The 27928-nt window shown below is 44.0% G+C and overlaps 1 pseudogene; it reads right to left on the bottom strand.

Annotated features, from left to right (window-relative positions):
- LOC135553428 (neurofibromin-like) overlaps window positions 1-27928 on the bottom strand; it is a 120537-nt pseudogene that overhangs the window by 88056 nt on the left and 4553 nt on the right.

The raw sequence follows: 27928 nt of genomic DNA, 5'->3' as shown, positions 1-27928 counted from the left end.
GACGTCGTCACAAATCTGGTAACTGCGCCGTTGCAAACTAGCATAGCTGGTCCCATTGTTGCAATGAGTTTTATAAGAATCCCGTTGTCATCTTCAACCTAACTTACCGCCTGGCTGCATCAAAGTTGCTTTTCACAAAGTCGTTAAAAGGCCTCATGTGCTCCTCTTTAGTAAACAACACGTGGTTGGCAATGCTCTGGAGGATCTGCGAACAAAACAGAGAGCAACTTAACTAAAATCAAAAGGTAATAAATATAATATTTTTTACAATTATTTTATCAAACTATTTTGGTCAAAGCCACGACTGTCATTTCCACACAAGATGCTAATTTTTGGAAGATGAAATCTCCCAACCCATACCTTGGACATGAGCTTTAGTCCTCTCTCTATGCTGGGCGGGGGCTTCTCATCCAGGATGCCTGCCTCGTAGGGTGACACGATGGCAGGGTTGATGAAGCGCAGGAACATGGCACTGCCCACCGCCCCTATACTGTTCTGGGGGAAACGCTGGCTCACCACCTGAAGGAAAAGGTGGGCGGAAAAGGGGGAGAGAGGAGAGCAGGATGAGGAGTTGGAACAGAGTGGAGATAAAACACAAAAGGAAATTAAAAAGTTTGATGCTTGTACGACATGAGAAGATCTCACACCACCCTTCTCAAAGCCAGCCAGAGCACAAGCAAGAGAGAAAGAGTTCGAGAGAAAAGAGTGCTCTGGGATTCGATCAAGCAAACTTTCGGTGACTGGCACAACACTCTAACCACTATTGGCTGTATGGCTGAGGCGGCAAAGCCCTCAGTGGAACAGTGCTAACATCATGATAACATCATGCTTTCATTTGTGTTTGGAGATCATTATCAGTGTGTTAGTTAGAATGTTAACAAGCTGAATGTCCCTTACCTTGAGCTATGAGCTTGTGAGGAAGCTAAGCCAGGGTGGGGCATTTAAGCCCTCAACGACGCCTTACAGGATGCTCTAAATGTCCCTTACCTCCCATACAACGCTGCTAACTTGCCTAGTCTTGTGAGCTAGCAAGCTAGTGAAGTGTCCCTTATAATTATACACGTGTCAGTTATGCAAGCTAACAACCAACATAGGTAATAAGCTAGCTAACAAGACTGCATAGCTAATTAGCATGCAATTGGCTGTGGTCTTGGGGAAGCATGCAGCCTGGAGACAGTGCAGCCTGTCAGGCATCATTCAAGTCTTACATGCCCCATGAAGGCATTGCGATCAACACAGCCACAGGGCTCCTTGATGAGGTGGTTGTGCATCTGAACAAATTAATGGATGATGAATGGTACTTTTGATTATCTTTTAATCTCGACAAAACTTATTATTATTATTTTTTTTACCTTTATTTAACTAGGCAAGTCAGTTAAGAACAAATTCTTATTTTCAATGGTAGCCTAGGAACAGTGGGTTAACTGCCTGTTCACATGTAGTGATCATGAGATAAGTTGTGATCTTGAACATAAGATAATTATTGGTTGTATTCATGTCTTCCTCTCTGGACTTGCGTAGCTAAGAGAGGACATTGTAAAATAAAGCTTTGATGGAAATTAAGCCTTTGAAAAATAAATGCCAGCAGGAATGGACAAGCTTGATTTTAAAGTGGAACTGACTACATTTTATCAACATAAAATCTTATTAAAATCTGTTCATTTACACCCCCAGGATGAATGACAATACTTATTTTACATTTTCTGACAAGTGAGCACTTAGATATGGTAATTTTCACATTTTCATACAATGTTTGGGAATAACGTATAGTAGCGTACATGAAAATTATATAGCAATATAGAGTGGGAATGCAGCCATGTGTTTGGACAATTAATAGACACTGCAGTAAATAAAACCTAATATAAACATCGGTCTTGTCCAGGACCGGCGTCTAGGCAGACCGATGCGCCATAGCCAATCAGAGCTACAGTAGGTCTATATGAAAATAAGCCATTTTCCACAGAAGCCTGCCAACATTCACTTTGAACTGGACTGGGCGTTTACAGGCAGTAGCAACAGCGCAACTTTAGAACGTTATTTGCCAAAAGCCACAAAATACACCTGAATGGATTTCTGCAAATATGTAAATACCATGGGCGTCTTCTTACATTTGGGAACTTAGTTATACTAAGCAAACAACCATGAAAAGGCTTGCCCTCAGTTGCCTATGCACATAAACTACAAGATCGTCAATGTATGCGAGCCAGAGCGAGATGAGCTCCAATCTTAAGATGGAACATTAGATAAATCCTCTCAAACTTGCTAATTGGCCGTCAAAATCGCACTGATAAACGATTGGGAATAGTAGCCTGTTCATCCTTCTGCAGCTTGCCTGCCAGTGCATTCTTGACCCACCCTACATTTTGACAACTGAATGGGAACTACACGCACTACCCTCTGTAGTGCCTTATGGTCAGATGCCGAACGGTTGCTATACCAGGCGCTGATACAACCGATAATACAGCTGTAGAACTTTGAGGATCTGAGTATCATTGCCAAATTACTTCTCTCTTCTCAGGGGGAAAAGGTTTTGTCGTGCTCCCTTCACGACGGTCTTGGTGTGTTTGGACCATGACAGATCTTTGGTGATGTGGACACCAAGGAACTTGAAACTCAACTGGCCCCACTTCAGCCGGGTCGTTGTTTGTGGGGGCTATGCTCTGTGTTTTAAGCTAAATAAATAGCTACATACATAAATAGGTATGCTTGCCCAGGGTGTCAAACTCAAATCAGCGCACGGCCATATTGACAAAATAACAAATTTGCGGCCCAGACATATCCTTTTTGCTTATACAAAAAACTTCCCAAACTGGCCATTGTTTTCTTTTCTTACATGTGTCCCTTTATAAATATCCACGTATGTACAGAGGATACTGTATATAGCATTTGAACATACCAAAACAAAGATATAAATCATATTTGTCCAACCTTCGCTGCTATGCTTGTAGATGTGCATAATATGCTGTGGAGTGTCTGTACACTTCCCCTCGGCTGAGCGCTGTAACCGGGGCACACGAAAGCAGCGCAATTGAAGTTAAATTGACTGATGAGAGACTCAGGCTATAATTTCATAAAGTAGATGACTCGAAAGTTTACTCATTTATACTCGCTTGTGTGTCCTATTGAGTTTGACACGTGCGCTAGCCTATTTGCCCCGTTATGGCGGACTTCTGATCATTGCCCTTGCTAGTTTGATTGTGTTGACATTCTCAGCCTTCGTTTACAGTCGTCCATTTTTGTTCAAAATATTGAGTCATTGAAACATCTCGAATGGGTGGAGGCAGCAAACAATGTACCCGGCCAGATGTGATTTCCAACCTGACAGCAATATTTTTTGGACTACCTAGAAATGTATTGGTAATTTATATTAAATCCTGCAAAGAACTGCTTCCATCTATTGTGCCAACAATGCGTAAATCATGGACTTTTGAGTTAAATATAACCTATTTTTAACAGCTCTTATGAAGTTAGTTTTGGAACATTAATTGGGATTTTGATATTTTTGACTGAAATGATTGCACTTTAAAGCTCGACAGAAAAAAGGGGTTAAAAATGACATTGAATTTCACCAGCCAGAAAACAACAGTGAATACATGGAGATATGACTCCCAGAGCAAAGCAGAAAAATGTCTCACAGGTGATCAGCCAGACACACAGTGTTTTACAGAGCAATAAATTATAACCATAGTCCACAAGACAGACACCAACATGCATGTACACAAGACAGACAATCCTCACTTCACCTAGGCCTTTAGATTCAAATATTTGGTGCAAGTGCAATAAACCAATTTCAAATAGGCCCTATACAGTATATGGCCCAAATACGACAAAACCACCGCAATCACTAAGCAAGATGACTGTGTCGTTGTAAATAAGAATTTGTTCTAAACCGGCTTGCCTAGTTAAATAAAAAGATTAACAAATGTAAAGAAAGAAATAAAAACACACACAATACTTTACTACGTAACATTCCACTGTATATGCACTGCAGCAACACAGAAAGAAGTGTTGTAGAAAACTGTCCCCCTGGTGATGTGTTGATGTCAACTGCAGCCAAATTCAGCCTCTAGAAACATTCCGAGAAACACTGTTCCACCCATTCCAATCCCAAAACCCATCTGGAGGAGAGAAAGAGAGGAACGCACGTGTCAAACTCATTTCACGGAGGGCCGAGTGTGTTGGTTTTCACTCCTCCCTTGTACTTGATTGACTAATTAAGATCAGTAATTAGTAAAGAACTACCCTCACCTGGTTGTCTAGGTCTTAACTGAAAGGAAAAACCAAAAAGCCGCAGACACCAGGCCCTCCAGAGAATAAGTTTGACACCCCTGCTGTAACCGAATGCACTGGTTTCTTGGAGTTAATAGAAAATGGAAGCAAGTAAGTTGGCGTTACTATTTGTAGAATGTCTTTATTTTTTAATAAAAGGCAAAGTTATTTTTGCTTTTGAAAATAAAACGGTCTGAGGAAAACGTTCTCTGAACTTACTGCTTCTTTGTTTAACTTTCTGTCTTTAACTGTGGCTTTAGTCAGTAGAGAGTGGCAAGTAGCCAACAGAACAGAGATGAGCATAAACAGGTCACAGCACCACACACACACACAAGAGCATCCACAGACACAGCCCAACTATTGTGTGCGCGTGCTGATGTTTTTTTACAGGCAGATTTTCGCACAATGGAAGTAGTGTAGGATTGTATCGAGCGAAGGGAGATCGATATGCGTCAGTTTCATGTTCTGTGCTATTTTGGTGTTGTGTCCAACAAAATAACATTTAGTGGTTCCAAAGCACCCCGCGTTCATCTCATTGAGATATCGAAACATTTGATGTGTTGCTTTAAGTCAATATAGAGAGAAAGTCAGTCAGTTTGTGGAAGCAGAGGGCAGCGGTCTCAGCTCATCAGACATGCAGATGGAAACAGGAAATAGGCGAGTAGAGTGTGTGTCCATACAGAGGTTCTTTCATGGAAAAGTTAGGCTTAATGGAAACGGAGGTGTGTGTAAGCAGTTTATTGACAGTAGGGACACTAGCTGCTTTGTGGTGTCTTGATGTTGCTGTAGTCAGTTAATTCATCTGCATATGTTCCCCCTTTTCTCAACCACCACCATTGAAGGGACAGTCCTTAATCTGTTCTGTCACAGTACATGAAGAGTGAACACGTAGAAGAGGGCAGAGGATGTATAGCAGCAACGTTAGTGGAAAGTCAGAGAAAAGTAAGAAAGTTGTGCCTGTGTGTATTAGAGAGAGTGAGAGATGTGGCCTAGTGCCTTTATTAGCCCAGTATGGAAGAAAGCCAGTGGCTTGTAAGGGTGTCGGCAACAGTAACACACTCCACCCACCCAGAGAGCAGCATGAGGCCAGAGGTGGGGAATGAACCTACTTGGTAGAGACAGTGACACACACTGCGTAGCTGTGGCGGGAACTCGCTGGAGGAGTTGATAATGGCCAGGAAGAACCGGTCTGTGATCTGAAGAAGGTGCCGCTGGTTCTCGTCAAGGTTCTCTGACTGTTCTAGTCTACAGAGAGGAAGGGAGGGTGGAGAGGACAAAAATAGAGGGGGAAAAGAGAGAGGAAGGGGAAAGTCCGACATTATGGTAAGAGATTTTAACAAAGTGTTAAGTACCTCAATGGACCGTAAAGGTAATCACTCTACAAACTATCATCAGTAGGTTCAGCAAATCCCCTTATTGTTTCAGATACCTTTAAAATGTACCTTCAGAGGTCATTCAATTCATTATTCATCAATAATGAAAAAGCAGTTTATGGCTTGAGACAAGACGAACAAGGGAAATCAATGAACAAACAGTACAGAAGACGGGAGTCATCTATGATTCTCCGAATAATATTTCAAAAGAGGAAGCGAATTATTTTAGGCAGACGTTCTCTTTTCCGTCTCATCTTCTCCCACTGAATGAAGATTACGGTAAGGAATTCTTTACAAATAATATAAAAAATGGAAAATTAACAAATCAGATCAGTCCGAAGGCCAAATTACAGAGGAAGAACTTAGAGGCTTTTAAATCCTTTCAGTCTGGAAAAACCCCAGGGCTTGACAGCATACCGTTAGAGGTATGTCAAACCGTTTTGAGATACTAAAAGCGCCATTGTTAGATTGTTTTAACTACTCCTATAGAAATGGTCGTCTGTCAGGTACTCAGCAGGAAGGTCTGATTTCTATATTATTAAAACAAGTCCCAGATGGCAAATATAAAGACCCAGTATATCTAAAAAACTGGAGGCCCCTTGCACTTAAATGTTGTGATGCAAAAATACTAGCGAAATGCAATTCAATTTCGACAATTCTCTTATGAAATGTATAGCAACCCCAGGTGTAAAATAGTAAATAACGGCTACTTCTCAGAGTTTTGAATTGTCAAGAGGAGTTCAACAAGGGAGTCCGCTGTCAACATATTTATTTGTTATGGCCATCGAAATGCTAGATATTAAAATCAGATCCAATAACAGAGGATTAGAAATCCAAGGCTTAAAAACAAAAAGGTGTCCATGTATGGTGATGACTCAAGTTTTATATCAAGTCCACAAACTAGATCCCTGCAATGTCTCATTGAAGATCTAGATTACTTTTCTGGACTAAAACCTAATTATGATAAATGTACAATATTACGTATTGGATCTTTAAAAATACAACTCTTACATTACCCTGCAGTTTACCTATAAAATGGGCTGACAGTGAAGTAGACATACTTCGTATTCGTATCACAAAATATAAAAATTAGCTCTCCGCAATGAATTTCTATTGAAAATTTGTAAAAATAGACAAGATCCTGCAACCTGCAAAGAGGTAAATAACGGTCTATTTATGAAGAAAAAAAACTGTTCAACTCCTTAGACATATCTCAGTTTACTCACTTATGGCGCTGCCTACTCCTGACGATTTGTTTTTTAAATCATATGAGCAAAAAAATATTTTGCTATATCTGGGACGCTAAACTAGACACAAAAAAAGAGTGCTCATCTACAGTGGGGCAAAAAAATATTTAGTCAGCCACCAATTGTGCAAGTTCTCCCACTTAAAAAGATGGGGGGGGGGCTGTAATTTTCATCATAGGTACACTTCAACTATGACAGACACCGAGGGAAAAAAAATCCTGAAAATCACATTGTAGGTTTTTTAATGAATTTATTTGCAAATTATGGTGGAAAATAAGTATTTGGTCAATAACAAAAGTTTCTCAATACTTTGTTATATACCCTTTGTTGGCAATGACAGAGGTCAAACGTTTTCTGTAAGGCTTCACAATGTTTTCACACACTGTTGCTGGAATTTTGGCCCATTCCTCCATGCAGATCTCCTCTATAGCAGTGATGTTTTGGGGCTGTTGCTGGGCAACACAGACTTTCAACTCCCTCCGAAGATTTTCTATGGGGTTGAGATCTGGAGACTGGCTAGGCCACTCCAGGACCTTGAAATGCCTCTTACGAAGCCACTCCTTCTTTGCCCGGGCGGTGTGCTTGGGATCATTTTCATGCTGAAAGACACAGCCACGTTTCATCTTCAATGCACTTGCTGATGGAAGGAGGTTTTCACTCAAAATCTCACGATACATGGCCCCATTCATTCTTTCCTTTACACGGATCAGTCGTCCTGGTCCCTTTGCAGAAAAAAGCCCCAAAGCATGATATTTCCACCCCCATGCTTCGCACTAGGTATGGTGTTCTTTGGATGCAACACAGCATTCTTTGTCCTCCAAACACGACGAGTTGAGTTTTTACCAAAAAGTTCTATTTTGGTTTCATCTGACCATATGACATTCTCCCGATCTTCTTCTGGGTCATCCAAATGCTCTCTAGCAAACTTCAGACGGGCCTGGACATGTACTGGCTTAAGCAGGGGGACATGTCTGGCACTGCAGGATTTGAGTCCCTGGTGGCGTAGTGTGTTACTGATGGTAGGCTTTGTTACCTTGGTCCCAGCTCTCTGCAGGTCATTCACTAGGTCCCCCCGTGTGGTTCTGGGATTTTTATGATCATTTTGACCCCACGAGGTGAGATCTTGAGTGGAGCTCCAGATTGAGGGAGATTATCAGTGGTCTTGTATCTTCCATTTCCTAATAATTGCTCCCACAGTTGATTTCTTCAAACCAAGCTGCTTACCTATTGCAGATTCAGTCTTCCCAGCCTGGTGCAGGTCTACAATTTTTTTTCTGGTGTCCTTTGACAGCTCTTTGGTCTTGGCCATAGTGGAGTTTGGAGTGCGACTGTTTTGAGGTTGTGGACAGGTGTCTTTTATACTGATAACAAGTTCAAACAGGTGCCATTAATACAGGTAACGAGTGGAGGACAGAGGAGCCTCTTAAAGAAGAAGTTACAGGTCTGTGAGAGCCAGAAATCTTGCTTGTTTGTAGGTGACCATATACTTATTTTTCCACCATAATTTGCAAATTCATTAAAAATCCTACAATATGATTTTCTGGATTTTTTTTCTCATTTTGTCTGTCATAGTTGAAGTGTACCTATGATGAAAATGACAGGCCTCATCTTTTTAAGTGGGAGAACTTGCACAATTGGTGGCTGACTAAATACTTTTTTGCCCCACTGTATATAATGAATATGAATTGGGTGGGTTGAGATTATTAAATACAGTTGAAGTCGTAAGTTTATATACACTTAGGTTGGAGTTATTGAAACTCGTTTTTCAACCACTCCACAAATTTCTTACAAACAAACTATAGTTTTGACAAGTCGGTTAGGACATATACGGTATTCATGACAAGTAATTTTTCCAACAATTGTTTACAGACAGATTATTTCACTGTATGACATTTCCAGTGGGTCAGAAGTTTACATACACAAAGTTGACTGTGCCTTTAACCTTTTTGGACTGAGATCCCACGAACAGTATGACAACTGCCAGTGAAAGCGCAGGGCGCCAAATTCAAAACATAAATCCCATAATTAAAATTCCTCAAACATACAAGTATTTTACACCATTTTAAAAGATACACTTCTTGTTAATCCCACCAGTGTCTGATTTCAAAAAGGCTTTACAGCAAAAGCAAACCAAACGGTTATGTTAGGTCAGAGCCAAGTCACAGAAAAACAGCCATCTTACCAGCCAAAGAGAGGAATCACAAAAAGCACAAATAGAGAAAATGAATCACTAACCTTTGATCTTCATCAGATGACACTCATAGGACTTCATGTTACACAAATGTTTGTTCGATAATGTCCATCATTTATGTCCCAATACCTCCTTTTTGTTCGCGTGTTCAGCCCAGTAATCCAAATTCATGACGCGCGATCACTAGGAGCAGACGAAAAGTTCTGTTACAGTCCGTAGAAACATGTCAAACGATGTATAGAATCAATCTTTAGGATGTTTTCAACATAAATCTTCAATAATGTTCCAACCGGAGAATTCCTTTGTCTTCAGAAATGAAATGGAATTCAAGCTAACTCACGTGAACGTGCGTCACCAGCTCGTGGCTCTCTGGCAGACCTCTGACAAATTCCCCTCTCATTCGCCCCCACTTCACAGTAGAAGCATCACACAAGGTTATAAAGACTGTTGGCATCTAGTAGAAGCCTGAGGAAGTGCAATTTCACCCCATAGAGACTGTGTATTCAATAGGCAAAGAGGTGAAAAACTACCCACTTCCTGGTTGGATTTTTTTCTCAGGTTTTTGCCTGCCATATGAGTTCTGTTGTACTCACATACACCATTCAAACAGTTAGAAACTTCAGTGTTTCCTATCCAATACTACTAATAATATGCATATATTAGCAACTGGGCCTGAGTAGCAGACAGTTTACTCTGGGCACCTTTTTCATCCAAGCTACTCAATACTGTCCCCAGCCCAAAGAAGTTAAACAGCTTGGCTTCAGAAGCTTCCGATGGGCTAATTGACATCATTTAGGTCAATTTGGGGTGTACCTGTGGATGTATTTCAAGACCTACCATCAAACTCAGTGCCTCTTTGCTTGACATCATGGGAAAATCAAAAGAAATCTGCCAAGACCTCAGAAAGAAATTTGTGGACCTCCACAAGTCTGGTTCATCCTTGGGAGCAATTTCCAAACGCCCAAAGGTACCACATTCATCGGTACAAACAATAGTACGCAAGTATAAACACCATGGCATCACGCAGCCGTCATACCACTCAGGAAGGAGATGCGTTCTGTCTCCTAGAGATGATCGTAATTTGCTGCGAAAAGTGCAAATCAATCCCAGAACAACAGCAAAGGACCTTGTGAAGATGCTGGAGGAAACGGGTAAAAAAGTATCTATATCCACAGTAAAACGAGTCCTATATCGACATAAACTGAAAGGCCGCTCAGCAACGAAGAAGCCACTGCTCCAAAACCGCCATTAAAAGAAGACAGACTACGGTTTGCAACTGCACATGGTGACAAAGATAGTACTTTTTGGAGAAATGTCCTCTGATCTGATGAAAAAAAATATAAATGTTTGGCCATAATGACCATTGTTATGTTTGGAGGAAAAAGGGTGTTAGCTTGCGAGCCGAAAAACACCATCCCAAACGTGAAGCACGGGGGTGGCAGCATCATGTTGTGGGGGTGCTTTGCAGCACAAGGGACTGGTGCACTTCACAAAATATATAGAGTCATGAGGAGGAAAATTGTGTGGATATATTGAAGCAACATATCTCAAGACATCAGTGAGGAAGTTAAAGCTTGGTCGCAAATGGGTCTTCCAAATGGACAATGACCCCAAGCAGACTTCCAAAGTTGTGGGAAAATGGCTTAAAGACAACAAAGTCAAGGTATTGGAGTGGCCATCAAAGTCCTGACCTCAATCCTATAGAAAATTTGTGGGCAGAACTGAAAAAGTGTGTGCGAGCAAGGAGGTCTTCAAACCTGACTCGGTTACACCAGCTCTGTCAGGAGGAATGGGCCAAAATTCACCCAATTTATTGTGGGAAGCTTGTGGAAGGCTATCCAAAACGTTTGACCCAAGTTAAACAATTTGAAGGCAATGCTACCAAATACTAATTGAGTGTATGTAAGCTTCTGACCCACTGGGAATGTGAAGAAAGAAATAAAAGCTGAAATAAATCATTCTCTCTAGTATTATTCTGACATTTCACATTCTTAAAATAAAGTGGTGATCCTAACCTAATTCAGGGAATTTTTACTAGGATTAAATGTCAGGAATTGTGAAAAACGGAGTTTAAATGTATTTGGCTAAGGTGTATGTAAACTTCTGACTTCAATTGTGTAAAAGCACTCAACTTTTCTTTTTTCTATTTAGTTCATTCTCTTGGTTGTTGGTGCTTTGGGGGTTTCTTTGGGGTGCGGAATGGAATGAATTGTATTTTTTGTTTTTCTTGTGGGGGGAGGGGGGGGGGGGTCTGTGGGAGGGGTATCGAATGGTTGAGGGACAGTTATTGGGGAACCTTGGGGGGTTGGGCTTCACGTTTTTTTGGCCTGGTGGGAGATCTGTCAACGTGCCCTTGAGCAGGGATTTGACCATGGAGGCTTCTGTGTGTCGCTCTGAATGGGAGTCTGTTGGATGACTGGTATGATGTAGTTGTTGAGCAGCTTCACTGCAAGTATATTGTATGTTTCAGATATTCAATTTTAAAAAATACTTTAAAAAAGTCAGAATTGCCAAGGTAACTTCCATTTAAAAAAAGTTACCCCCCAAAATTGCTCAAATCGACATGCTATCCTTTACCACCACACCAGGCTACCACAGTCTAACTGGTGGAATGCTTCCGGTTAATGTTCCGACCTGGTTGTGTCCACCTCAAAGCTGATGTTGTGCCACTCTGGGGTGGTGACGACCCCTTTAAGTAGAGGCTCCAGGAGCTTCTGTAGGTACGCCGCCCCGTAAACCTAACACAAAGAATTTCAACATTAAAATGCCTTTAAAATTCCAGGCTTGGTGCGAGTGCTTCAGGTTATACCATTTAAAATTGTCTGTATGGGAGAGAAATGTGGTTTTACCTTGAAACAGAAGGTCATGATTTTACTGGCCAGACTGTTGCCTCTGAAGAGAGTCTGCATGGAGTCAGCCAGCTCTACCTCCTTGGAGAACATATTCCACAGCAGCTGATACAGCAGGTGGCGAGAGTCAAACAGTGTCACCAACACACGGGCCAGCTCGTCCTGAAGAAGACACAGGAGGACACACTATGTTTCAACAACTACTGCCTCAAATTCTCATACTTGCACAGGGGTGGCAAACCCTTTTCCTGGAGAGCTACAGGACATGCAGGCGTTTGCTCCAGCCTTGCACTAACATGTCTGATTCTACTAATAAATCAGGTTTGTTATTGTCATGCTCATCATTGTGAAGGGTAGTCACCCAAAAGGCTGTGTTTCTTACATACCCATTGGGATCCTGGCACCACATTGGCCAGTGCCATGGCGATGGGCAGCTCTCCCTGGTCTCCCATCATGGTGACCAGCTCCACCAGCCTTTCAAAGCGGTCTGCCAGCACCGTCTCTGCCAGTGTGTCAAACTCTGTCCCCTGCTGGAGGATCTTAGTCAGAACCTCCATGAAGGTGGCCCGTGTCTGCAGGTCCTTATGGTAGCCCAAACCTGGAGAAGGGTGGATGGTGGGGGGAGGAGAGAGACAGATAGAGAGAGAGCGACAGAGGGGGTACAAGAGAAAGATTAAGGGTGTCAAAGGATACAGGGACATTATATTTGAGGTTTGATTGTTCATTTTGGAAGCTATGGTCCTTGGTAGATAGAAGGACTAACATTATAGCTTTCCTGGTACTATAAAAAGGTGGAGAAATACTACTGCTACAGTAGATCACCGATAGAGTGCATGAGTCCGCTGTCCACGTTGGCGTTGAGGAGGTTGGACATGGCCAGGACAGTACAGTGTCTGAGGGAGGCCAGGCGTCGAGACATGCCCCTCTTCCTCCCAACCACCGGCTGGCCATCATCCTCCACCTCACTGCAGTCATTCAGCAGGTTCATGAACAGGGTAAAGTACCTGGGTACAGGGGGTAAAGCAGGGTTCAGAACACTTAACAGGCAGTTTGAATTAAAATCATGTGCACATTTAAGTTAATGTATTCCTTTACTTCTATACAGAAAACACTGTTTATTTTGCGTGTGGAAATGTTACAGCATGCACAGTAAACAGAAAGCTGAAGAGCAGCAACATAACTAAGTCTCTCTGGATAAGCACGTCAGCTACATGAGTATATACGGGGCGGCAGGGTAGCCTAGTGGTTAGAGCGTTAGACTAGTAACCGAAAGGTTGCAAGTTCGAATCCCTGAGCTGACAAGGTACAAATCTGTCGTTCTGCCCCTGAACAGGCAGTTAACCCACTGTTCCTAGGCCGTCATTGAAAATAAGAATTTGTTCTTAACTGAGTAGTTAAATAAAGGTTAAAAAAAGAAGGTATACGAGTAAAGCATGTTGTAGTTACTTGAGGAAGAGCTGGGACTTGGCCTCCATCAGCTCCACCCCGTCTCCCTCCTCTGGCTGAAGAGGCAGGCCAGCTAACAGAGACACCACCGCCTCCATACTGGCCTGGTCCAGGTCTCTGGTCAGACACTTGATATCGTCATCAGCAGCCTGGTTGGAGGTGCCCATCACCCAGTCTGTCAGGTACTCCACCATCTTGTTCCTGGCAGATGTGGTGAGGGGTTGAATTAACAAAAATGATTGATTCTTGAAGAATATAACTTATAAATGTCTCATGAGTTGTCGTACCCCATCAGAACTCAAAATATACACTTATTTTACTCCAACGTTTATAAACTAAGTAAATGTAAACAAAACACTACATAGTTTTAACAATGCGTTGAGGCTATAATTTTTATATCAGGTATGGTCATTCTATAGCTCTGTCTGTGAATTAAATTGTTTGAACTGCTGACTGAAGCTTTAACCTCTTGGAACTCGGGCATTATTTCATTTTTGGATAAAAAAAACGTTCCCGTTTTAAACAAGATATTTTGTCATGAAAAGATGCTCGACTATGCATATAATTGACAGCTTTGGAAAGAAAACACTCTGACGTTTCCAAAACTGCAAAGATATTATCTGTGAGTGCCACAGAACTGATGCTACAGGCGAAACCAAGATTAAACTTCAAACAGGAAATGAGCAAAATTTTTGAAGCGCTGTTTTCCAATGTCTCCTTATATGGCTGTGAAAGCGCCCTGAACGAGCCTACAATTTCTGCCGTTTCCCCAACGTGTCTGCAGCATTGTGACGTATTTGTAGGCATATCATTGGAAGATTGACCATAAGAGACCACATTTACCAGGTGTCCGCCCGGTGTCCTGCGTCGAAAGTGGTGCGTAAAATTCAGCTGCAAGTATTTTTCCATGTGATTGAGAGGAGAAAGCAGACTTCCACGAACGATATATCAATGAAGAGATATGTGAAAAACACCTTGAGGATTTGCCATGTTTCAGTCGATATTATGGAGTTAATTTGGAAAAAAGTTTGGCGTTTTGGTGACTGAATTTTCGTTTTTTTTCTCCTACACAAAGAATCTTTCAGGAAAAACTCTACATTTGCTATCTAACAGAGTCTCCTCATTGAAAACATCCGAAGTTCTTCAAAGGTAAATGATTTTATTTGAATGCTTTTCTGGTTTTTGTGAAAATGTTGCCCGCTAAATGCTACGCCAAATGCTACGCTAGCTAGCAATACTCTTACACAAATGCTTGTTTTGCTATAGTTGAAAAGCAAATTGTGAAAATCAGATTTGACAGTGTTGTTAGGAAAAGGCTAAGCTTGAGATCTAGCATATTTATTTAATTTGTGATTTTTATGAATAGTTAACGTTGCGTTATGCTAATGAGCTTGAGGCTATAACTGGATACAGGTAGAGTTTAGGTCTGTCCAGGAGGGAGTGCCGTCTCTGTCGCTCACCTGAACTTCATCTGCTGGCAGAAGGACAGGTTGTCTCGTCTCTCCATCATCACCAGCTGGCACAGCTTGGTTTTCATCTGGATGGCATGCAACGTGTTGCCAAAGACACGCACGTACCTGGGGGGTGAGATCAGACCGAATAAGGTCCTGAAGAGTAACAACTTATTAGGTATTTCATAAGCCGTGAGTGTTTGTCTCTCACCTGACCAGGTTGAGCATCATGGTCTCTATGCTGGCCTGTCCAAGGTGCTCTGAGCTGCCCTCAGCATGGTTATCCAGTAGGTTCTTCATGATGGCAATGGTCTGCTCCACAAACTGTGTGTTAGTGTCATTGATGGGGACCTGCAAAGGCAGAGACAAATTAATGAAATCAGTTAACTACTTTCCTGCTAATGTCAACAAATCAGCTTTATAATGAACTAATGAAATTCAACAACATCAGCGCAGGCAGGGCTCTGTGCTGCAATCAGCAAAAAAAATCACCATCCCCCTGCAGGCTCCCTAGAATGACATTCTACACCATCAAACCCCCTGTAAAACTCCCTAGAATGACATTCTACACTAATACAATTCAAATAATTGTTTAACGTGCCCCATCCTCCTCCGCAGCCCATCCACTCACCGGCCCCTGTGTGTCGAAGAAGCGTCCGATGCTGTTCCTTAGCTTGTTGAAGAGCATGTGGTACAGGACCGGGCTGAGCTCCAGCCCCAGCAGCTCCTTGACGTTGGTGCGGACGTGCAGACCCACCCTCTCATGACCACAGGCGGTCCAGGAACCTGCCCAGGGGGGTTTCAGTGGAGGAAGAGGAGGAGCAGGTGGCTGAGGCTCCAGCTGCAGCGTTGGAGACCTCACAGACGCCCACAGAGACCATAGAGTACTTGCGTTCGCTCATGGGGCCCATGGGGGGGCTGTAGGTGGTGGGGCCACAGGGCTTGCTGTGCTGGGACAGACACACCCCACCCAGAGCACACAGGAAGCCTGTCATGTTGATCCACTCCTGCAAGGGGAGACAAATGGGGTAGAGTTTGGAGCAATGGTCCCTATATTATTATTTTTTATTAACAGTGAAACACACCCAAATCCTAAAATGTAAGTGCTCTTACCTGACCATCCTCCACCTTGTTTTTGGGAAAGTTCAGAATCTGTTTGGTGTCCTGCTCCCATTTTGCATGCGTGTCCTCCCATGCCTGGGGTGAGACATGGAAACAAGAAGGGACAAGTCACTAATACTGGAAGGATGTAAGCAAGGATAAACTGTATTTTATGCTTCTTTATTCTTTCACACCTCAGTGTTTCCTGCAGTGGGGTGCTCTATCCTTCTCAACAAGGCCATCACTCTCTTCTGCAGGGTGGAACGTCCTACCAAACAGAGAAACAAGTAGCGGAATCACTGTCTGAAACCGTTGGCCTTTTTAGTGACTCTCAGAGCATGTTATAGTGGTGTTCAAAACATAGTGTTTTTACTGACCGGTGGCCATTATGTTGCTGACGGAGGCGAACTCTGTGAAGGTGGCGTAGTTGGGCAGGATGGTCTGGACAAGCACCTCGTCAGCGGAACAGCGGAGGTCAGCCTCCTCACACAGGTGTCTGAAGCAGGATATGGCCACCAGCACGGCCTCGGTGTCAGGGCTCCACAGAAACATGTATAGACACACCTCCAGTTTGGTCTGGGCCTGTCTGCAGATGGGGATTCCACTGCCCTGCGTGGCACACTCCTGGGCGAGCAGAGAGGAGTTAGACACGTCCAACACGTGTATTTGACTTGTATAACTGCAAAACACTCCGGACGAAGGAGTGCACTTGTAGCTGCGTGTATCCAGGTCTGTGGTTTTCTCTTTGAACTTAAGGCTGGTGGTCATTTTCTCTTTAAATGACAGAGTCTGTCAGAGAGAGAAGTTGTAAATTTAGGTGAAGCTAATACATACTTTTCCTAAGAGGTTCGCTTACACAGGAAAACAAAAGGTGTTTTAAACATCTGGTGTGAAAGTGAATGTGCGCGTGTGTGTAGTCCCTTTCTCACCGGCGTCATGCGTAGTGGGGCATGTGTGTGAAGGCCTTGCATCACTCGGCTCAGAGTGTCTGAGAACATTAGTCGCAGCTCTCCAGAGTAGCAGTACACTGCATCAATCTTAGGCCACCAGTCCAGATCAGACTAAAGGATGAAGAGGATAGAAGATCATTAATATTGCACTGCTGTGGGAAAGGCCAATGAGATCAGCACTGTCCTATCCAATGTACTTCGACTGAACTTGGTAGGAAGTAGTAGTGGAGACGGTACAAACTTACATTGGTGATGATTCTGTGCAGGGAGTTGACCAGGACAAAGTGAAAGGTAGAGGGGGAGGCGGAGGCCAAACAGACCTGAGGAGATTGTCTTTATTAATGTTTTTTTGTTCAAAAAAGCCGCTTTGACACCGAGGTATCATTCAGACATGGTCTGCACATTTTCTGCCAATGCGCTGAGCAGACTGACTGACCTTAAAGTGCTGATTGTTGTGAGGGTTGATACGGAAACAGGAGACGAAGCAGTCGATCATGAGGTCCACGTCTGCGTTCTGGCTGCCTGCCCCGCGAGAGAAGGGCTTGGTGGGGTTGAAGAGCAGGGTCTGATGGGATAGATAACTGTCTGTATGTGACCGTCTGCAATATTCCAAATGAACCAATTTCCCAAATAACCCTTACGCAAGGGGCTTTGTGAAGGTCTGAAAGGATTGGATAGGTATTAGCAAAATGGTCATAGCTCCATAGCGGTAGCACGAGCACAAAAGTTGCACTATAAAAGTCTAAGGGGTAGCCATAGGCATATCAATCATTGTTTACCGTTCAGGACGTTGTAGATAGAAATGTTCTATAAAGAAAGGACATTGTCAATTTTACTCAATGACTGGAATGACGAACATAAAACCCAGACACCACTGCTGTAGTGTTGCCTAGCCCCCAGAGGGCGACAGAGTGTTTCGTTTATCTGACCTTGAGGTCCACCACGATGGACTGCACCAGGAGGAAGATGCCCGAGTGGTCCTCCCGGTTGATGTAGGTGGAGGCCTTGCACAGTTTGACACAGGCGATAGCTGCACTCTCTGTTAGTTGCTTGCTGCCCCCCTGGCCTGCTAGAGCCTTCCTCAAGCTCTCCAGGAACAGCTTCTGTAACGAGATAGTTGCTTTCTCTATCAGCCACACTACCTATTTAATCCCAGTGTGTGTGTGTGCGCACTCATCTCACCTTGTTGGCCTTGCTCTCCTCCACCACCTCTCGAGAGATGATGTGTGTGATCTCGGGACAGAGGATGAGGAGGATGATCTGTAGAGGCCACACCGCTGCCTTCCTCTTGGCACTCTCAGCAAAGCTGTCCACCAGGTCAAACAGCCTCTCCGCAGCATCTAAAGGGCGTGCCAGACAGACGAGTGAGATAGCCCTTAACTCATCATACTTCTTATTTATCGTCCTGATCTGTTCCCTACAGTCCCTTTGAGACTGAATATTTCACATTAAATAATAAATAATTAAATAAACTTAAATAAACTTTTTTAAAGTGCATGTAATGATAGCATCTGCATTGTGTTTCAGTCCAATACAAGGCACTTGAGAATACTGACCTACCATGTCTGTCTGTGGTCTCTGGTAGAGCATGGTAAACTCATCAGGGTAGTTCTCTACCCAGTTCCAAAAGGCATGGGGAGGAACACAAATATTTAGCACTGTCCTCTCTAGAATGGGACAGTAGCTATGTTTCCATGAACTTTTCCAGTGATTTATTGGCAACATTTAGAACGTTTGAATAGAAAATAATTTTAATACATTTGAAAAAAAAAATTAGAAAAAGGCTGTAATGTAACAAAATGTGGAAAAAGTTCAGGGGTCTGAATACTGAATAAGCCACAGATCAATTGCCTGCTACGGTGCATTTCCATCCAACTGTCTTGTGTCGATAAAAACAGCTGGACGTAATGACGTCACACCAACAAACAGAAGACGTTTTCACAAAAACCTAGTGATGAATAAACATGAAGGAGTTGAAGTGTTTCCATTATCCATTTAGGCAAATTGCACATGAATAATATGGCGACAGCCTGGATTCCCTCCCAGCCATCTGTCCCATGTCTCAGGTAGCCCACAAAGGCCAGCATGGATAGAGCGCAAGACTTTACTAATATCTGCCATAGTCTAATAATTCCTATGTGCCAATTTATTGTCATGGTGAACCTTGCACTGCAGTTGATCTGAAATAATGGGATAGTAAAACTTGCATAGTGCTCTGCGTACCGTCAACACTATTCGGCAATCAACATTTATTTGAAAAACATTGCTTCTATCATCATTTGTAGCAATAAAGAAAGTTTAAAAAATGGTGTCAATCTTTAGAGCATTTTTCCTATAGCTGCCATTTCATTACACATTTCAATGTTTTTCCAATAAACCTGCATCAATGGAAACCTGCATCAATGGAAACCTGCATCAATGGAAACCTGCATCAATGGAAACCTTCAACCTGTGATGTCCTCAAAGTGGAAAATTGTATTTTAAACCTTTCACCAGCAGCCAAGAGGTGGCAGTAGTGAATACCATGAATAATACACTACATGTTCAATGGTGTGTGGACACCTGCTTGTCAACCATCTCATTCTAAAATCATGGGCATTAATAAGGAGTTGGTCCCCCTTTGCTACTATAACAGCCTCCACTCTACTGGGAAGGCTTTCCACTAGATGTTCAAACACTGCTGCGGAAACTTGATTCCATTCAGCTGCAAGAGCATTAGTGAGGTTGGGCACTGATGTTGTGCGATTAGGCCTGGCGCGCAGTCGGCGTTCCAATTCATCCCAAAGGTGTTCGATGGGGTTGAGGTCAGGGCTCTGTGCAGGCCAGTCAAGATCTACCACACCGGTCTCAACAAACCATTTCTGTATGGACCTTGCTTTGTGCATGGGGGCATTGTCATGCTGAAACAGGAAAGGGCCTTCTCTAAACTGTTGCCACAAAGTTGTAAGCACAGAATCGCCTAGAATGTCATTGTAAGCTGTAGAGTTTAGATTTCCCTTCACTGGAACTAAGGGGCTGAGCCTGAACCATGAAAAACAGCCACAGACCATTGTTCCTCCTCCACCAAACTGTACACTTGACACTACGCATTGGGGCAGGTAGCATTTTCCTGGCATCCACATGCAGATTTGTCAGTCGGACTGCCAGATGGTGAACCGTGATTCATCACTCCAGAGAACACGTTTCCACTGCTCCAGAGTCCAATGGTGATGAGCTTTACACCACTTCAGACGACGCTTGCCATTGTGCATGGTGATCTTAGGCTTGTGTGCGTCTGCTCGGCCAATGAAACCCATTTCATGAATCTCCCGACATCAGTTCGTGTGCTGACGTTGCTTCCAGAGGCAGTTTGGAACTCGGTAGTGAGTATTGCAACCAAAAACAGGCAAGTACACTACGCACTTCAGCACTCAGTGGTCCCGTTCTGTGAGCTTGTGGCCCATCACTTCACGGCTCACCGGTCAGCAACTGGTGTGGCTGAAATAGCCAAAACCACTAATTTGAAGGGGTGTCCACATACCTTTGGCCATGTAGTATATACTAATACACCAACTTCATAAACACAAAACAGCAGCACTGAATATAGATATATTGGTGCACAAACCTTTTCCAAACTGTTAATGACGGGAAGTTGGGCAGGTTTCTTCAGGGCTTTGAATTTTAATACCGTTTCTGAGAGGATGTAGTGAAAAGTAATAGAGTATTAGCAAAAAACTATTAAAAAGAAAAAGAAAAAGAGTATGACATACAAGGAATTGAGTGAGTGTGTAGCTACCTTGGAGCAGTCTTTTAAGTTTGGAGCAGTCCACGTTGATGTACTGCATGAGCTCTATATCGTGCACATCCACAGTGTCTTCTGAGCAGACTGTCAGCTCCTGCAACCTGAGGGAGAACACAATGGATAAGGACTCTCAGACACTGCCATGGAACAAGTTCGTCCAGTCAAACATGATATGCAGAGATATTATTCTACCAGTTTCTCAGGAGAAAGGAGGGAAAGAAGAGGGGGTGGAAGAGAGGGAAAAGAGGACAGCCTTGTAGAGGTTGCCTCTTTGACAGCATCCCCTCATCCTTCAAGACAGGAAACTGACATGAGTGTATCAATGATGTGAAACTTTCTGAATGTTGCCAGTCTACAGTAAACATGTCCCCCACAGATGATGTATTGCTCCTTGTGTCAATTAGTGACAATTATTACAACGTATGTTGTGTGGGAAGAAATGTAATTTGTAAGTACCAAAATTATATAGGTTGTAATGGGAACCTAGTTGCTCATGAGGGGCTGCATATATGAACCACATTTCATGACAATAGTTCAAACGGGACTGGAGATATGCTTGTTCAAAGTTTGGAATTTCAGTTGATTACTATAGCACCCCTTTGAGACAATCCACATAAATCTCTATGGGAAGATGGGTGAATGATACAAGTTTCTTCAAAAATCAGGCCAGTGCTGTCTGAGACATCACGTGTGATGAAGGTACAACTGTACGAATGTACTAACGGATGGAGACCTATCAAGTCCCGTCTCCAATTTACAAAAGATAATGTAGGTCAGTTGCCATTGACCTTGGAAGAACAACAAGGTGGGCAGGCTTTTATTCCAGCCCTGTACTAACACATCTGATCAACTGCTCATCAACACAGTGACAGTGAATTAGCCAACACAGTCTGCAGTTCCTCAGGATCAGGGTTACCTGGTGGAGATGCGGCTGAAAACAGCGTTGAAGTTGTTGCAGCTGAGGGAGAAGAGGACCCCTGAGGCGGAGGCACGGAGCTCAGCAGCGTGCTGGTGGCCCTCGCGGTACGTGTGGATGAAGTGACAGATCTCTGGGAGCAGCTGCTTCACCAGCATGGTCTCGTCCAGACGCAGGCAGTCCTTTGATTGCTGGGAGGATTTTATTTGATTTATTAGGATCCCCGTTAGCCGATGTCAGCTAATCTTACTGGGGTCCAACACATAACGGAAAATAATTTACAGACAAAAGACTTTACAATTTACATACATTTAAAAACAGTAACATGTAGTGTGTGTGTGCATCTATCAGTTCCACATACATGTCAGTACAAACACACAAGAGGAATACAGAGACAAAGAGAGAAGACATGAGAGGATAGGGTGTGTGTAAGCTGGCGTCTCCAGGTTCTCTGAGAAAACAATGAGTGCTTTTCAGGTTATCAGTGGCAACTTCTCACATATTTTGGATTTATACAACTGGACATGAAATACATTTATGTGGGTTAAGTGCCTTGCTCAGTGGCACAAACACAGCATGTCCCTACCTGGGATTCACCAGTGCTTCCGTTGGCTAATTCCCAAAACTACACGAGTCAAACTGGCAGCCTCATACCAGGACAGACTTCATACAACTGCATTCCAAACCTGTAGCTCACCCATATGTAGGAAATAGTCTTAACACAAAATAAGGCTACTACTATACTTAAACATTTGTAACATAAAAACTCAAATTCTAACGAGAATTCCATAGCGTCCATGAGGGGAGCAGCTGGCTTCCGTCTGACGACAAGCCCTAATGAAAAACCTATACAGGAAACTCTCAGCGATCCCATTGGAGGCTGTGAAAGCACTAACTCAAGTCGAGGAAACACCTGGAAATGTAATCTTCTGCTGCAGGGTTGCAGAACTGAGGCACCTATTTCAGAAGTGAAGAGAACGCACGAGTGAAGAAAGGGGTTTAAGTGTAGGTCTATGTGTCTGGAAAAAGCAGAGAGAGAGAACAGGGGCATCCATGATCCATTGAACCAATGTAATACTGGCGTTGTGTTGGGATACTTAAAGCGTTTTAGAATATTGGTGCAATATTTTGAGGCCAATGCTCTTGACTGACAATGTTCAATTCAATTCAGTCAACAGAAAACTGTTTGAGTTGGGGGAGGCCATAGGACTAATATGGACAGGCTAGGGAAAAACTAAAATGGGGAAATGTTTATACACAACAAACACACAGAAGCAAGTGTAGGGGGTTGGTTAGCAGACCAACTAAATGGTGACGTAATAAGGTATACAGTAGATGCAGACTGTAAAGGTTTTCCTCACCGATGCCAGGCACTTCTCCAGTGTGTCCAGGATAATCAGCTGGGAGAGGTAGAGGTTCTTCTCAGCAGCTTCCCCAAATATCCGCTGGAGAGAGGAGGGGAGGGTACAGGACAGGTTACAGACACAGAGGACACAGTGATTTAGCAAACACCACTTCCAGCCCTTAGCATGCATCCTAACCTTGAGTTGACTGAGTTGACTCAATTACACGCCTTCCAGGAGGTAGAGTTGATGACATGCAACGTGGTGATCCCCATAGCTAAAAGAGACACGTTAAAAAACGCCACTTACCATGTTGTTCACATTTTTTAGTATGTTCGTGAGGCCACTGACGACGTGGGAGAACTTATACTTAGAGATGTTGATGAGACATTCCTTGTTGTGCTCTGTGCTGACTTTGGTGTGGTTGTTCTGATGTCCCGTTTTAACAGGAAGCTGAGGAGAAAGAGAAAAAAGCATGTGTCATCCTAAAGTCACAGGGGAATCTAGCCACGGGTGAAGGTATTATACAGTGGACAATATATGCAGCAGGTTTGAACAAGTCTAATAGAATTTCACAAAGCCGGCCTCCCCAGTGGCACAGCAGTCTAAGGCACTGCACCGCAGTGCTTGAGGCGTCACTACAGACCCGAGGTTGTCCGGGTCAGGGGAGGGTTTGGCAGGACGGGATGTCCTTGTCCCATCGCTATCCAGCGACTCCTTGTGGCGGGCCGGGCGCATGCACGCCGACTTCGGTCACCAGTTGAACTGTGTTTTCTCCGTCACATTGGTGTGGCTGGCTTCCGGGTTAAGTGAGCAGTGTGTCAAGAAGCAGTGCAGCTTGACAGGGTCGTGTTTCGGAGGATGCATGGCTCTCTACCTTCGCCTCTCCCGAGTCTGTACGGGAATTGCAGCGATGGGACAAGACTGTAACTACCAATTGGATATCACGAAATTGGTGAGGAAATGGGGGTATAAAACAAAAGTTTGGACACACCTACTCATTCAAGGGTTTTTCTTTATTTTTAATATTTTCTACATTGTAGAATAATATTGAAGACATCAAAACTATGAAACAACACACATGGAATCATGTAGTAACCCCAAAAAGTTTAACAACTCAAAATATGTTTTATATTTGAGATTCTTCAAAGTAGCCACACTTTGCCTTGATGACAGCTTCGCACACTCTTGGCATTCTCTAAAACAAGCTTCACCTGGAATTATTTTCCAACAGTCTTGAAGGAGTTCCCACATATGCTGAGCACTTGTTGGCTGCTTTTCCTTCACTCTGCAGTCCAACTCATCCCAAACCATCTCAATTGGGTTGAGGTCAGGTGATTGTGGAGGCAAGGTCATCTGATGCAGCACTCCATCACTCTCCTTCTGGTCAAATTGCCCTTACACAGAACTGGAACGAAAGGCGGCCAAATGAGGTGTTGTCTTTAGGGATGATCAGTGAGATACAACATGCTGGAGCGCGTGCTACGGGTGGGTGTTGCCATCGTGACCAGTGAACTGAGATAAGGTGGAGCTTTACCTAGCATGGACTTGTAGATGACCTGGAGCCAGTGGGTCTGGCGATGAATATGTAGCAGGGCCAGCCAACGAGAGCATACAGGTCGCAGTGGTGGGTGGTATAGGTGCTTTAGTGACAAAACGGATGGCACTGTGATAAACTGCATCCAGTTTGCTGAGTAGAGAGTTGGAAGCAATTTTGTAGATGACATCGCCGAAGTCGAGGATCGGTAGGATAGTCAGTTTTACTAGGGTAAGTTTGGCGGCGTGAGTGAAGGAGGCTTTGTTGCGGAATAGAAAGCCGACTCTAGATTTGATTTTCGATTGGAGATGTTTGATATGAGTCTGGAAGGAGAGTTTACAGTCTAGCCAGACACCTAGGTACTTATAGATGTCCACATATTCAAGGTCGGAACCATCCAGGGTGGTGATGCTAGTCAGGCGTGCGGGTGCAGGCAGCGAACGGTTGAAAAGCATGCATTTGGTTTTCTAGCGTTTAAGAGCAGTTGGAGGCCAAGGAAGGAGTGTTGTATGGCATTGAAGCTCGTTTGGAGGTTAGATAGCACAGTGTCCAAGGACGGGCCGGAAGTATATAGAATGGTGTCGTCTGCGTAGAGGTGGATCAGGGAATCGCCCGCAGCAAGAGCAACATCATTGATATATACAGAGAAAAGAGTCGGCCCGAGAATTGAACCCTGTGGCACCCCCATAGAGACTGCCAGAGGACCGGACAGCATGCCCTCCGATTTGACACACTGAACTCTGTCTGCAAAGTAGTTGGTGAACCAGGCAAGGTAGTCATCAGAAAAACCGAGGCTACTGAGACTGCCGATAAGAATATGGTGATTTACAGAGTCGAAAGCCTTAGCAAGGTCGATGAAGACAGCTGCACAGTACTGTCTTTTATCGATGGCGGTTATGATATCGTTTAGCATGGCTGAGGTGCACCCGTGACCGGCTCGGAAACCAGATTGCACAGCGGAGAAGGTACGGTGGGATTCGAGATGGTCAGTGACCTGTTTGTTGACTTGGCTTTCGAAGACCTTAGATAGGCAGGGAAGGATGGATATAGGTCTGTAAGTTTTGGGTCCAGGGTGTCTCCCCCTTTGAAGAGGGGGATGACTGCGGCAGCTTTCCAATCCTTGGGGATCTCAGACGATATGAAAGAGAGGTTGAACAGGCTGGTAATAGGGGTTGCGACAATGGCGGCGGATAGTTTCAGAAATAGAGGGTCCAGATTGTCAAGCCTAGCTGATTTGTACGGGTCCAGGTTTTGCAGCTCTTTCAGAACATCTGCTATCTGGATTTGGGTAAAGGAGAACCTGGAGAGGCTTGGGCGAGTAGCTGCGGGGGGGCGGAGCTGTTGGCCGAGGTTGGAGTAGCCAGGTGGAAGGCATGGCCAGCCGTTGAGAAATGCTTGTTGAAGTTTTCGATAATCATGGATTTATCGGTGGTGACCGCGTTACCTAGCCTCAGTGCAGTGGGCAGCTGGGAGGAGGTGCTCTTGTTCTCCATGGACTTCACAGTGTCCCAGAACTTTTTGGAGTTGGAGCTACAGGATGCAAATTTCTGCCTGAAGAAGCTGGCCTTAGCTTTCCTGACTGACTGCGTGTATTGGTTCCTGACTTCCCTGAACAGTTGCATATTGCGGAGACTATTCGATGATATTGCAGTCCGCCACAGGATGTTTTTGTGCTGGTCGAGTGCAGTCAGGTCTGGAGTGAACCAAGGGCTATATCTGTTCTTAGTTCTGCATTTTTTGAACGGAGCATGCTGATCTAAAATGGTGAGGATGTTACTTTTAAAGAATGACCAGGCATCCTCAACTGACGGGATGAGGTCAATGTCCTTCCAGGATACCCGGGCCAGGTGGATTAGAAAGGCCTGCTCACAGAAGTGTTTTAGGGAGCGTTTGACAGTGATGAGGGGTGGTCGTTTGACTGCGGCTCCGTAGCAGACACAGGCAACGAGGCAGTAATCGCTGAGATCCTGGTTGAAGACAGTGGAGGTGTATTTGGAGGGCCAGTTGGTCAGGATGACGTCTATGAGGGTGCTCTAGTTTACAGATTTAGGGTTGTACCTGGTGGGTTCCTTGATGATTTGTGTGAGATTGAGGGCATCTAGCTTAGATTGTAGGACTGCCGGGGTGTTAAGCATATCCAGTTTAGGTCACCTAACAGAACAAACTCTGAAGCTAGATGGGGGGGGGGGCGATCAATTCAAAAATGGTGTCCAGGGCACAGCTGGGAGCTGGGGGGGGTCGGTAGCAGGCGGCAACAGTGAGAGACATTTCTGGAGAGAGTCATTTTTAAAATTAGTAGTTCGAACTGTTTGGGTATGGACCTGGAAAGTAAGCCTGCAAAGTAATGTCAACTCCTCCCCCTTTGGCAGTTCTATCTTGACGGAATATGTTATAGTTGGGTATGGAAATCTCAGAATTTTTGGTGGCCTTCCTGAGCCAGGATTCAGACACGGCATGGACATCAGGGTTAGCAGAGTGTGCTAAAGCAGTGAGTAAAACAAACTTAGGGAGGAGGCTTCTGATGTTGACACGCATGAAACCAAGGCTTTTTCGATCACAGAAGTCAACAAATGAGGGTGCCTGGGGACATGCAGGGCCTGGGTTTACCTCCACATCACCCGTGGAGCAGAGGAGGAGGAGTATGAGGGTGCGGCTAAAGGCTATCAAAACTGGTCGCCTAGAGCGTTGGGGACAGAGAATAAAAGGAGCAGATTTCTGGGCATGGTAGAATATATTCAGGGCATAATGCGCAGACAGGGGTATGGTGGGGTGCGGGTACAGCGGAGGTAAGCCCAGGCAGTGGGTGATGATGAGAGAGGTTGTATCTCTGGACATGCTGGTTGTAATGGGTGAGGTCACCGCATGTGTGGGAGGTGGGACAAAGGAGGTATCAGGGGTATGAAGAGTGGAACTAGGGGCTCCATTGTAAACTAAAACAATGATAACTAACCTGAACAATAGTATACAAGGCATATTGACATTTGAGAGAGACATACAGCGAGGCATACAGTAATCACAGGTGTTGAATGCAAAAACAAAGTGTTGGAGAAGTAAAAGTGCAATATGTGCCATGTCAAAAAAGCTAACGTTTAAGTTCCTTGCTCAGAACATGAGAACATATGAAAGCTGGTGGTTCCTTTTAACATGAGTCTTCAATATTCCAAGGTTAGAGGTTTTAGGTTGAAGTTAATATAGTATTTATAGGACTATTTCTCTCTATACCATTTGTATTTCATATACCTTTGACTATTTGATGTTTTTATAGGCACTATAGTATTGCCAGTGTAACAGTATAGCTTCCGTTCCTCTCCTCGCCCCTACCTGGGCTCGAACCAGGAACACATCGTCAACAGCCACACTCGAAGCAGTGTTACCCATCGCTCCACAAAAGCCGCGGCCCTTGCAGAGCAAGGGGAATAACTACTCCAAGTCTCAGAGCGAGTGACGTTTGAAACACTATTAGCGCTCACCCCG

Source organism: Oncorhynchus masou, chromosome 13 (genome assembly GCF_036934945.1).
Source record: "Oncorhynchus masou masou isolate Uvic2021 chromosome 13, UVic_Omas_1.1, whole genome shotgun sequence".
NCBI classification, from domain to species: domain Eukaryota; kingdom Metazoa; phylum Chordata; class Actinopteri; order Salmoniformes; family Salmonidae; genus Oncorhynchus; species Oncorhynchus masou.
This window is presented reverse-complemented; position numbering and strand designations above follow the sequence as displayed.